This window comes from Ornithorhynchus anatinus, chromosome 3, assembly GCF_004115215.2.
Source record: "Ornithorhynchus anatinus isolate Pmale09 chromosome 3, mOrnAna1.pri.v4, whole genome shotgun sequence".
NCBI classification, from domain to species: Eukaryota; Metazoa; Chordata; class Mammalia; order Monotremata; family Ornithorhynchidae; genus Ornithorhynchus; species Ornithorhynchus anatinus.
This window is the reverse complement of record NC_041730.1, coordinates 138,484,908-138,497,393: the sequence shown is the minus strand read 5'-3', so window position 1 is coordinate 138,497,393 and position 12,486 is coordinate 138,484,908. Positions and strand designations below refer to the sequence as shown.

Genomic DNA, 12,486 nt, shown 5'->3' with positions numbered 1-12,486 from the left:
CATTATTATTATTATTATTATTATTACAGCCCCGCCCCCTTCCCAGGCCCGGCTACGTCACAAGGCCCCGCCCCTCTATAGCCCCGCCCCCTCCCCCCGCCCCGTCAGCAGGCCCCGCTACGTCACAAGGCCCCGCCCCTCTATAGCCCCGCCCCCCCTCCACGTCACCAGGCCCCGCTACGTCACAAGGCCCCGCCCCCTCCGCGAGGCCCCGCCCCCTTCTCCCTCCCTGGCCCCGCCCCCTCCCCTCTGGGCGGGGCGGCGGCGCGCATGCGCGGAGCGCGGCGGGGGCCGGTGGCGCCTGCGCAGTGCGGCTTGGGCCGGGCGGTCGGCGGGCAGGTGAGGCGGGGAAGGACGGAGGGCTCCCCGGAGGAGGAGGAGGAGGAGGAGGAGGATGGGCAGGAGGGGGGCAGGGCCCCCAAACCAGCCCCGCCCCCACCCGGCCCTGGGTTCGAATCCCGCCCTGGGACCTTGGCACCGTCACTTCCCTCCTCTGCACAACAGGGCGCTGGGGCCCTCCCCAATCCAGTACTGTTGACCGAGCGCTTAACACTACTCATGTCGGGATTTGTGAAGCGCTCACTAGGTGCCGAGCACTGTGCTAAGCGCTGGGGGAGACGCGGGGTCATCAGGCGGTCCCACGTGGGGCTCCCAGTCTTCATCCCCATTTTCCAGATGAGGGAACTGAGGCACAGAGAATAATAATAGTAATAACGTTGGTATTTGTGAAGCGCTCACTAGGTGCCGAGCACTGTGCTAAGCGCTGGGGGAGACACAGGGGAATCAGGTTGTCCCACTGGAGGCTCCCAGTCTTCATCCCCATTTTCCAGATGAGGTCACTGAGGCACAGAGAATAATAGTGATAACGTTGGTATTTGTGAAGCGCCCACTACGTGCGGAGCACTGTGCTAAGCGCTGGGGGAGACACGGGGGAATCAGGTGGTCCCACATGGGGCTCCCGGTCTTCATCCCCATTTTGCAGATGAGGGAACTGAGGCACAGAGAATAATAGTGATAACGTTGGTATTTGTGAAGCGCCCACTACGTGCGGAGCACTGTGCTAAGCGCTGGGGGAGACGCAGGGTCATCGGGTTGTCCCTCTTGAGGCTCACCGTCTTCATCCCCGTTTTACAGACGAGAGAACTGAGGCGCAGATGATGATAATAATAGCGTTGGTATTTGCGAAGCGCTTCCTCTGCGCCGAGCACCGTGCTAAGCGCTGGGGGAGCTACGGGGTCATCGGGCCGGCCCCCGGGAGGCTCCCCGTCTTCATCCCCATTTTGCAGACGAGGTCACCGAGGCCCAGAGAAGCGAAGCGACTCGCCCACGGTCACCCGGCTGCCGAGTGGCAGAGCTGGGAGTCGAACCCACCACCTCTGACCCCCGAGCCCGGGCTCTTTCCGCTGAACCACGCCGCTTCTATGTGCAGCACACTGGACTAAGCGCCCGGACTATTCGGCAACAGATAGACCCCATGGGCTGGCGCGCAGCGCTTAGCGCAGCACAGGCCAACGTTATTTTCTTCTTTTTTTTACTTTTTTTCCCAACGCCTGGCACATCGAAAGCGCCTAACAGAAGTGATAATAATAATTACGGTGTTTGTTAAGCGCTTGCTGCGTGCCAAGCGCTGTTATAGTAATAACGTTGGTACTTGTTAAGCGCTCACTAGGCGCCGAGCACCGTTCTAAGCGCTGGGGTAGACACGGGGGAATCGGGTCGCCCCCCGTGGGGCTCCCGGTCTTCATCCCCATTTTACAGATGAGGGAACTGAGGCCCAGAGAAGCGAAGCGACTCGCCCACGGTCACACGGCTGCCGAGCGGCGGAGCCGGGATTCGAACCCACGCCCTCTGACTCCCGAGCCCGGGCTCTCTCCGCTGAGCCACGCTGCTCCTACAGTAAGTCACTTCACCTCTCTGGGCCTCAGTTCCCCCATCTGTAAAATGGGGATCGAGACCGTGAGCCCCACGTGGGCCAAGTGACTGCGTCCTACTTGATGTATTTGTGTCTCCCCCCCGTGCTTAGAACAGTGCTTAGAAATGCTTAATTCTTAAGCACTTTGGAGAGTACTATTATTCTTATTTTATTATTAAAAATATCATTTATTATTATTATTATTATTATTATTATTTCCTTTTCGGGGGGGGGGACGTCCTCTTGGAAGAGAGATTTTTTTTAACGACATTCGCGTTGCACTTACCCCGTGCCAGGCTCTGGGAAGCGGCGCGACTCAGTGGAAAGAGGCCGGGCTTGGGAGTCAGAGGGCATGGGTTCAAATGCCGACTCCGCCGCTTGTCAGCTGGGTGACTGGGGGCGAGTCACTTCACTTCTCTGGGCCTCAGTTCCCTCATCTGTAAAATGGGGATTAACCGTGAGCCCTCACGTGGGACGACCCGATTCCCCTGTATCTCCCCCCCGCCCCCCGTGCTCAGAACGGTGCTCGGCACATAGTGAGCGCTTAACGGATACCGACGTTATCGTTAGCGAAGAGCCCGGGCTTGGGAGTCGGAGGTCATGGGTTCGAATCCCGGCCCCCGCCGCTTGTCGGCTGTGTGACTTGGGTCGAGTCACCCGGCTTCTCCGGGCCTCGGTGACCTCATCTGGGAAATGGGGATGAAGACCGTGAGCCCCCCCGGGGGACAAACCGATCACCTTGTATCCCCCCCCCCCCCCCCGCGCCTAGAACGGCGCTTGGCACGTAGTGAGCGCTTAACAGATGCCGTCATGATTATCATAACGGCAGACGCACATTCCTGCCGCCACCAACCGCTCACTACCGGCCCCTCACCCACCTCCTGCCTCCGACCCGGGACGCCCCGATTCTTCCGTGCTAGACGCTGTACTAAGCGCCGGGGAAAATGCAGGGTTCTGGGGAGGCGGACGGCTGATATCCCCGTGCAGGTTATTCGATAGTATCTGTCGAGCGCTCACCATGGGCACAGCACCGTACCGAGCGCTCGGAACGGACGGATGGGTAACGGTTAAGGGATGGAAGTGCGGGGCCGAGGGAGGGACCGGGATTTGTCCAACGTCCAACACCGGGTCAAAGCCCCCCTCCCTCGGGTCGAGGGAAGCGTACGGGAAGCGCGTCGGACACGACCCCCGTCCCGCACCGGGCCGACCCTCTCACCGGGAGGGAGGAGGGGTTACCGTCCCCATTTTCCCGATGAGGAGGCCGAGGCCCAGAGAGGTTAGGACGCTTCCCCGACGTCCCGCGGGAGAGCCGAGATTGGAACCCGGCCCTCGGGACTCCCCCTGCCTTGTTCTCGCGCTACTCGGCCACAAGCGGCGTGGCCCGGCCGAGGGAGCCCGGGCCTAATAATAATGAGGACGTCGGTGTGCGTCAAGCGCTTACTACGTGCAGGGCACCGTCCTGAGCGCCGGGGGAGATACGGGGTCGTCGGGTCGTCCCACGTGAGGCTCACGGTCTTCCTCCCCGTTTGACAGACGAGGGACAGAGAGGCGAAGTGACTTGCCCGCGGTCACACAGCTGACGGGTGGCAGAGCTGGGATTCGAGCCCGTGACCCCTGGCTCCCAAGCGGGGGCTCTTTCCCCTGAGCCACGCCGCCAGAGGTCGTGGGTTCTAATCCCGGCCCCAGCCCTCGTCCGCCGGGTGACCGAGGGCCAGTCACGTCGCTTCTCCGGGCCTCGGGCCTCCCGCCTGTGACGTGGAGGTTGAGACCGTGAGCCCCACGTGGGACCACCTCATTCCCCCGCGTCTCCCCCAACCCTTAGAAGAGCGCTTAGCCCCAAGTAAGCGCTGGAGAAATACCGGCGTTGACAACGAGAATGATAACGTTGGTATCTATTGAGCGGTCGCTACGTGTCCAGCAGCGTTCTAAGCGCCGGGGGAGGCGCGGGGGAATCGGGTCGGCCCACGTGAGGCTCCCGGTCTTCCCATTTTCCAGATGAGGTAAGTGAGGCGCCGAGAAGTCGCCTTCTCGTCGTCCTCCTGTCTCTTTTCCCCGTCCCCCAGTTACGGGCCCCGCGGCGGCATTTCGGCGGCCCGGCTCTGCGGGGGGCCCGGCGGAGAGGCGACCGGCGGAGCCGCCGTCCGGCGGCGGGATCGATCTGAAGGAGGTGGGTGAAGCCGCCGCCTCGGTCGGCCGGCGAGGAGGCTCCCGTCCGGGGAGCGGAGAGGAGGCGGGAGGCCCGTCTCCTCCGGGAGGCCTTCCCCGACCGCGCCCTCCTCCCCTCCCGCTCCCTTCTGCGTCCCCCCTCCCGCGCCGCTTTTACGTCCGTCCGTTTCCGTCACCGTCCGTCTCCTCCGGACCGTGAGCTCGCCTGGGCCGGGGAGCCTCTCGCAGCGGACTCTCCCAAGCGCTCAGCAGAGGGCCGTGCGCGCCGAAGGCCCTCGGGAGAAGCCCCGCAGCGGCCCGGCCCGGGGGAGGCACCCCGGGCGTCGGAGGGACCCGGGTTTTGAACCCGGCTCTGCCGCCCGTCTGCCGTGCGACCTTAGTCGAGCCACTTGGCCTCTCCGGGCCTCAGGGGTGTGGAAAAAGGGGGACGGAGACTGGGGGCCCCGTGTGGGACGGGGACCGCGTCTCACTCGATCCGTAGGGGCGGCGGCGCGGCGCGGCCGAGAGAGCCCGGGCTTCGGAGTCGGGGGCCGTGAGTTCGACCCCCGGCTCGGCCGCCTGTCGGCCGTGTGGCCGCGGACGGGTCGCTCCACTTCTCCGGGCCTCGGTGCCCTCGTCTGGAAAATGGGGATTAAAAACTGGGAGCCCCACCTGGGACGACCCGATGACCCCGCGTCTACTCCAGCGCTTAGAACGGTGCTCGGCACATAGTAAGCGCGTAATAAATACCAACGTCTTCATTATTACCCCAGCGCTTAAAACGGCGCTTGACACGCGGTGGGCGCCCGACCGATGACGACAGTGGAGCCTGGCTCTTGATCCCGGCGCCTCCGCGCGTCTGCCGCGTGACCTCGAGCCGGGCACTTCTCTGGGCCTCAGTTCCCTCATCTGTAAAATGGGGTGAAGACCGTGAGCCCCGCGTGGGCCGGGGACCGCGTCTAACCCGACTCGTTAGCGTCTACCCCAGTGCTTAAGACGGCGCTTGACACGCGGTGGGCGCTCGACCGATGACGACGGTGGAGCCTGGGCTCTGATCCCGGCGCCTCCGCTCGTCTGCCGCGTGACCTCGAGCCGGTCACTTCTCTGGGCCTCAGTTCCCTCATCTGTAAAATGGGGATGAAGACCGTGAGCCCCGCGTGGGCCGGGGACCGCGTCCGACCCGGTGACCTCGTTACCCCCCCCCCCCCCGCCCCCGCTCTTAGACCAGCGCTTGTCGCGGTAAGCGTTTAACGGGTGCCGTCGTCGCCGACCGACACCGTCCTCGTCATCGGTAAAGACGACCGACGGATCGACGGTCCGATCGAAGGAGAGGTCGGCGCGGACTCCGTCGCCCAGCCGTTCCTCGCGCCAGCGTTCGGGGCCGGGAGGGCTCTCGGAGGGGCCGGGCAGTCTAGCGGGTAGAGCCCGGGCCCGGGGGCGGAAGCTTCCCCCCTCCCGGCTGCTGGGTGACCCTGGGCGGATCGCTTCGCTCCTCTGGGCCTCGGCGACCTCCTCTGGAAAAGGGGGACGGGAGGGGGCCGGCGACTGTGTCCGACCTGATGGACTGGTAGCTGCCCCGGCGCTCAGAGCGGAAATTTGGGAAACGGGGAAAATAATGATGTCGGTATTAAGCGCTTACTACGTGCAGAGCGCCGTTCTGAGCGCCGGGGGAGACACGGGGGAATCAGGCGGGCCCACGTGGGGCTCACGGTCTTCATCCCCCTTTGACGGAGGAGGGGACCGAGGCCCAGGGAAGCGACTCGCCCCCCAGTCACCCAGCTGACAAGGGGCGGAGCGGGGATTCGAACCCGTGACCCCCGACTCCAAAGCCCGGGCTCTTCCCGCCGAGCCACGGAATACCTCGGAAGGTTCGCGGGCCGGGAGCGGCGTGGCTCGGGGGCTGGAGCTCGGGCTTGGGAGTCGGCAGGACCCGGGTTCTGATCCCGGCCCGGCCACCTGTCCGCCGTGGGACCTTGGGCGAATCACCTCTCCGGGCCTCGGATCCCTCCTCTGTAAAATAATAATAATAACGTTGGTATCGAGTGCTCACTACGTGCAGAGCACCGTTCTGAGCGCCGGGGGAGATACAGGGCACCTCGGCAGGGACCCTCTCTATCCGTTGCCGACTTGTTCATTCCAAGCGCTTAGTACAGTGCTCTGCACATAGTGAGCGCTCAATGAATACTGTCGAATGAATGAATCAGCATATGGGAATTATGTAAAGGTTATTAGATATCGTCTAAAGGTCGTAAAGATTATTTAAATTTTAGGCGTCGGAAACGGAGATTAAGGCTGCGAGCCCCACGTGGGACAGGGACCGGGTCCAACCCGATTATCTCGCGTCGCCCCAGCGCTCCGTCCGGCGCCCGGCACGTAGTAAGCGCTTCACGGATACCGCGGTTATGGCCGTGGTTATTCTTGGAGAAGTTTCGGTTCCCCCCCCCCCAGACCGGGAGCTCGCGGGCGGGGATTGTCACTCGTCACGGCTGCACGGTAACGCCACGGGACGCGCTCCGCGCAGAGCGAGCGCTCGATGAAGAAAGAATGAGCGGATGCAAAGCGGCCCGGGTTACAGTAGTGGAGCGGCGCGGCTCGGGGGCGAGAGCCCGGGCTCGGGAGTCAGAGGTCACGGGTTCGAATCCCCCCCCCCCGCCCCCGCCCCCCGTCAGCTGCGTCACCGTGGGCGTCGCTTCTCTGTGCCTCAGTTCCCTCCTCTGTAAAATGGAGATTAAGACAGTGAGCCTCGCGTGGGACCACCCGGCCGCCTTTCCCGGCGCTCCGCGCACGGTAAGCGCTTAGCGGATGCCAACGTTACATCACTATCAGTTTCCCGCCCGCCTCCCCGGACGGCCGGGGGCGAAGGCCCGTGGCCCCTTCCGCCCGTGGCGGGAGTCGTAAACGCGGGCGCCCGTTAAATCTGTCTGTTTTTATCGTAGACATCGATCTGGCGGTGGCAACGATGCGTCTGTGGACATTCTCCTGCAGACGCGGCGCCGGTGGCGGTTTTTACCGACGGGTCGAGTCACACGGACAGCGGTTCAAAAAACGCTCCCTTTATCGACAGGCCGCGCGCTTCGCTCCCCGCGTTTATAAGATAGCAGGATGGGGGGGGGGGGGGGGGAAAGGCGACCGACGGGAGACCGTAGACCCGGAAGACAGCGGGGTTCTCGTTTTCCGGGGGTGAAACTCGTAGAAGAGTGAGAGGAGGCGGTTATTTTCTGACTGACTTTTTAAACTTTCGGGAAGCCTGGGAGCGCTTTATTAGCGCCACATAAAGCAAAATAACAGGAAAAAGCAGGTGACTCCGTCTCGGGTTTTAGTACTTAAGGTACTGACTAGTGTTCTTATTGATCCCGATTCTCACATTTCTTCCAGGGAGCAAATTAGAAGCTTCGGGAAGAACGGCCCTTATTCTGGATCCCACCCGATACGTTCACCGCTGTCTATCAACCCGCCGCGCCTGGCGTTTTATAGAGCGCCTTTTATTTTCCCGGGCACCTCGGTAGTAGTCGTAACATTTATTTCACGTTCCGCAGCTCATTTCCCACCTCCCGCGTGCTGGGGAGAGGCAGGCTTTATTATCCCCGTTTCGCAGGTGAGGCGACGGCAGCCCGGCGAGGTTAAGCGACTGGCCCGGGGTCACCCGGAGGGCCGGAGCCGGGATTCAGGTCGCCGTTGCGTCCGCCGGCCGACGCCGCTCCGGGGGATTAACCTTGGGCTCCGGGAACCGCGGCCCGCCCGATCCGAGGGAATAGCTCCCCCTCCCGCCGAGGCCCCCGGGAGGGTCGGTCGCGTGTCCGCCGAGGGCGCCGCCGCCCTCGACCGGTCAGAAGCAGCGTGGCTCGGTGGGAAGAGCCCGGGCTGGGGAGTCAGAGGTCATGGGTTCGAATCCCGGCTCCGCCACTCGTCAGCCGGGTGACCGCGGGCGGGTCGCTTCACTTCTCCGGGCCTCGGTTCCCTCACCCGTCAAATGGGGATTAAGACCGTGAGCCCCACGTGGGACGACCCGGTGACCCTGTATCTCCCCCAGCGCTCAGAACGGTGCTCGGCACATAGTGAGCGCTTAACGGATACCGACACTGTTCTTCTTATTATTAAGTCCCTTCACTTCTCCGTGCCTCGGTTCCCTCACCCGTCAAATGGGGATTAAGACCGGGAGCCCCACGTGGGACGACCCGGTGACCCAGTATCTCCCCCAGCGCTCAGAACGGTGCTGGGCACATACCAACATCATTAATGATAATCCCGGTGCTCGGCAGGCCTTCTTACTCTGTGCCGAGCGCTGTTCCGAACGCTGGCCTAGAGAACGATAGTCGTCGTGTTTCTGAGTCTGGCCCGGGCACCGTACCGTGGACCCAAGCGAGTCAGGTCGGACACGGTCCCCCCGTGGGGCTCCCGGTCTCCGTCCCCGTTTTACAGAGGAAGCAACCGAGGCCCCGAGAAGTGACTCGCCCAGAGTCACTCAGCAGACGCGCGGCGGAGGAGTCGGCGTGACAACCCGGGACCTTCCGGCTCCCGGGCCCGGGCTCTGTCGGGATTCGGTAAGCGCCTGCTATGTGCCGAGCACCGTTCTGAGCGCTGGGGGGGGGGGACACGGGGGAATCGGGTCGTCCCACGTGGGGCTCGCGGTCTTCGTCCCCATTTTACAGATGAGGTCGCCGAGGCCCAGAGAAGTGACTCGCCCAAAGTCACACAACTGACAGGTGGGCGAGCCGCCGCGCCGCTTCTCGGGTCTAGCGCTTCGCCGACGTCCGATCCGTCCCGGGCACCCGGCGGAGGCTCGGCCGCGGTCTGAAGAAATCGTCGCAGGGGCGGTGTTCGTCAGGCTCTCGTTGCGTCTGAGCACCGTAGCGGACGCTGGGAAAGAGGCACCCTAAACCGGCCGGACCCAGTCGTCGTCTCCCACGGGGCTCGCGGTCTGAGTAGGAGAGAGGACCGGTTTTGAATCCCCGTTTAGCCAACGGGGTGACTGAGGCCCGGAGAAGTCAAGTGACTCGCCTGAGGTCACCCGGCGCGGCCGGGATTAGAACCCGTGACCACCGGACGCCCGGGACCGGGCTGCAGCCGCCAAGCCACGCCGCTCCCGTGAGACGGAACGACGGGACGGACGCGTTCCCTACCCACCCCCCCGTTTCGGGCCTGGAGAGGTCGGCGGAGGATGATCTCTCACCTTTTAAGAAATCAGCCCCCGTGGCCGGTTCGGGTCCAGGGCCGAAGCCGGGGTCCCGTCCCCATCGGTTCAAAGGGAACACTTCCCCGTCGGGGACGGCGCCGGGCCCGCCGTTGCGCCGTTAACCTCTCAAGCCCGGATTTACGTCCTCTTCGGCGACCTTTTTTAATGCCCGATTCCGTCGGCCGCCCGATTCCGTGGCGAGGGTCTCTAAGAATACGCTTCACCCCGGGCGTCGCCTCAGAACGTAATTATCAGCGATCGGTTCCGCTCATCCTCCGGATCGACGGGAGCGGCCGGACGGTCGGGCGGGCGTTCCGGCTCGGGCCCTCCGCCCGGGAGACGCTCCGGGTCGATCCCTCGGAACGGATTGGACCGACCCGGAGGGCGCGGGCGCGACGGGTTTCCCGTAACGATCGCGATCCGTGGTGTTTCTCACGCGACTCAGGTTAATACGGCGACCGGCGGGAACGTCTCCCGCCACTGATGGTTGGGGTGGGGATAGGCAGTAATTGATTTCCTGGGAGTGCTGTAATGTAAAAACAATTCAGGCTGTTTGAAGTATATTTTACAAGTGCGCCCCAGCCTCTCTCGGGGCCGGTATCGAAAAACCCAATCGTACAGTTACCGTGGGAACCCGATCAGAATAGATTGCGCGAATATTTTCCGTCTTTCATCCTGACCAAAAATCCAATGTACTTTGGGTGTTTTCCTACGGAATCGTATCCCTGGACCGATGACGGGACGGGACGGGTTTCCTTCTTCTCCGTCTTCGTGGCTCGGTCTTTCCTTCCCGGAGTCAGGGTGGGATTGGCCCCGGAGACCTGAGGGCCTCGGGCTTCCCTGAAGCGTCCCGCGGGAATGGGACCGTTCGGGGGACTCTGCCTCTTCAGAAATCGCCGCCGCCGCCGTGATGATAATGTCGGTACCTGGTCAGCGCTTTACTACGTGCGGAGCGCCGTTCCGAGCGCCGGGGGAGATACGAGGGAATCGGGCGGTCCCCCGTGGGGCTCACGGTCTTCATCCCCATTTGACGGATGAGGGAACTGAGGCACAGAGAAGCGAAGCGACTGGCCCACGGTCACCCAGCTGACGAGGGGCAGAGGTGGGATTCGACCCCGTGACCCCTGACTCCCAAGCCCGGGCTCTTTCCGCCGAGCCACGCCGCTTCTTGAGCCTCGTCTGTGTGCGGGGGAAAATCACCCGCGTTGGCCCAACGGGGGTATTTCTCCAGGAATCGTAGTCTTAATAGTATCTGTTGAGCCGCCACTGCGTGCAGATAACGATAATGTCGGTATCGGTTAAGCGCTTACTACGTGCGCTGGGGGAGACACGGGGGAATCGGGTCGCCCCACGTGAGGCTCACGGTCTTCGTCCCCGTTTTGCGGACGAGTTGACCGAGGCCCAGAGAAGCGAAGCGACTCGCCCACGGTCACCCAGCTGACGAGCGGCGGAGCCGGGAGTCGAACCCGTGACCTCTGACTCCGAAGCCCGGGCTCTTTCCGCTGAGCCGCACGTAGTAAGCGCCGAACAAATGCCGGCATTATTACTGTCGTTATTAAGCGGTGTGGCCTAATGGATGGGGGGCGGGCCTGGGAATCAGAAGGAACTGGGTTCCAATCCCGGCTCCGCCGCTCGTCCGCCGTGTGACCTTGGGCAAGTCACTTCACCTCCCCGGGCCTCGGTTTCCTTATCCGAAAGATAATAATTAGGGTATCTGTTGAGCGCTTTCAGCGTGCCGGGCGCTTTAATCAAACGGGGATTGAGACGACGGGCCGTATGCCGGGCTGTGTCCAACCTGATTTGCTTGCATCTACCCCGGTGCTTAGTACAGTGCCTGGCACGTAGTGAGCGCTCAACAGATACCGTAATCAGTATTATTACGGTACAGCAGATTTTGCAGACACGTTCCCTGCCCGCGTACGGGTTTGCAGTCTCAGAGGGTCTTGCCGAGAAGCAGCCTGGCCTAGTGGAGCGAACCCAGGCCTGGAAGTCAGAAGGGCCTGGGTTCCGATCCCGGCTCCGTCACGTGTCTGCTGGGTGACCTCGGACCTTGTAAAATGGGGATTGAAAGCGTGAGCCCCACGCGGGACGGGTCCCGGGTCCGACCCGATCGCCCCGTGTCTACCTCGGCACTTAGACCGGTGCCCGGCGCCTGGTAAGCGCTTAGTAGGTGCGGTGACGAGGACGATATCTCACCGCATTAGAGAAGCGCCGCCGCAGCTCAGTGGAGAGAGCGTGGGTTCGGAGGTCAGAGGACGTGGGCTCCGGTCCCGGCCCCGCCGCCCGTCGGCTGTGTGACCTCGGGCAAGTCTCTTAGCTCCCCTGGGCCTCGGTGACCTCGTCCGTTCCACGGGGACGAAGACGGTGAGCCCCACGTGGGGCAACCTGACTGCTTTGTAGTTTCCCCAGCTCTCGTTACAGTGCTCGGGACAGAGTGAGCGCTCAACGGACGCCGTCCTTATCGTTACCACACCCACGGCGCCGGCCCGACCGCTTCGGGGCGCGGCCTTGAAGTTCGGCCTTACCCTGCAGGTGGAAGCTGTGTGACTGGGGGCAGGTCACGTCACTTCTCCGTGCCTCTGTCAAACGGGGATGGACCGTGAGCCTCACGGGGGACGACCTGGTGACCCTGTGTCTCCCCCGGCGCTTAGAACGGCGCAGGGAAGCGGCGTGGCTCAGTGGAAAGAGCCCGGGCTCTGGAGTCAGGGCTCGTGAGGTCGAATCCCGGCTCGGCCGCTTGTCGGCTGCGTGACCGTGGGCGAGTCACTTCGCTTCTCGGGGCCTCGGTTCCCTCATCTGGAAAATGGGGATGAAGAGCGGGAGCCCCACGCGGGACGGCCCGATTCCCCCCGTGTCTTCGCCAGCGCTTAGAACAGCGCTCGGCACATAGCTCACGTGGCTCACCGGAAAGAGCCCGGGCTTTGGAGTCGGAGGTCGTGGGTTCGAACCCCGGCTCTGCCACCCGTCAGCTGTGTGACTCTGGGCGAGTCACTTGGCTTCTCGGTGCCTCGGTTCCCTCATCTGTAAAATGGGGATGAAGACCGGGAGCCCCACGTGGGACCGCCCGATGGCCCCGTGTCCACCCCAGCGCTTAGAACAGGGCTCGGCGCCTAGCGAGCGCTTAACAGATACCGACGTTATCATCATTAGGTGGAGGCTCTACAGACGGAGACAACAGAGCCGTTCCTTCCATTTCGCGTGGTGATGGGCCTCCGCTACGGGCCACCTCCCGAACTTCACAGTTCCCATTCTGGGG

At 63.2% G+C, this 12,486-nt stretch overlaps 1 protein-coding gene across 1 annotated transcript in view; it reads left to right on the top strand.

Moving 5' to 3' along the window:
• The first annotated feature begins 287 nt into the window (after window positions 1–287).
• Window positions 288–12,486, top strand: part of MGMT (O-6-methylguanine-DNA methyltransferase) — a 296,061-nt gene continuing 283,862 nt past the window's right edge. Inside the window, exon 1 of the mRNA XM_029060618.1 lies at window positions 288–339. The gene's annotated coding sequence lies outside the window, so the exon portion shown is untranslated. The remainder of the gene's footprint in view (window positions 340–12,486) is intronic.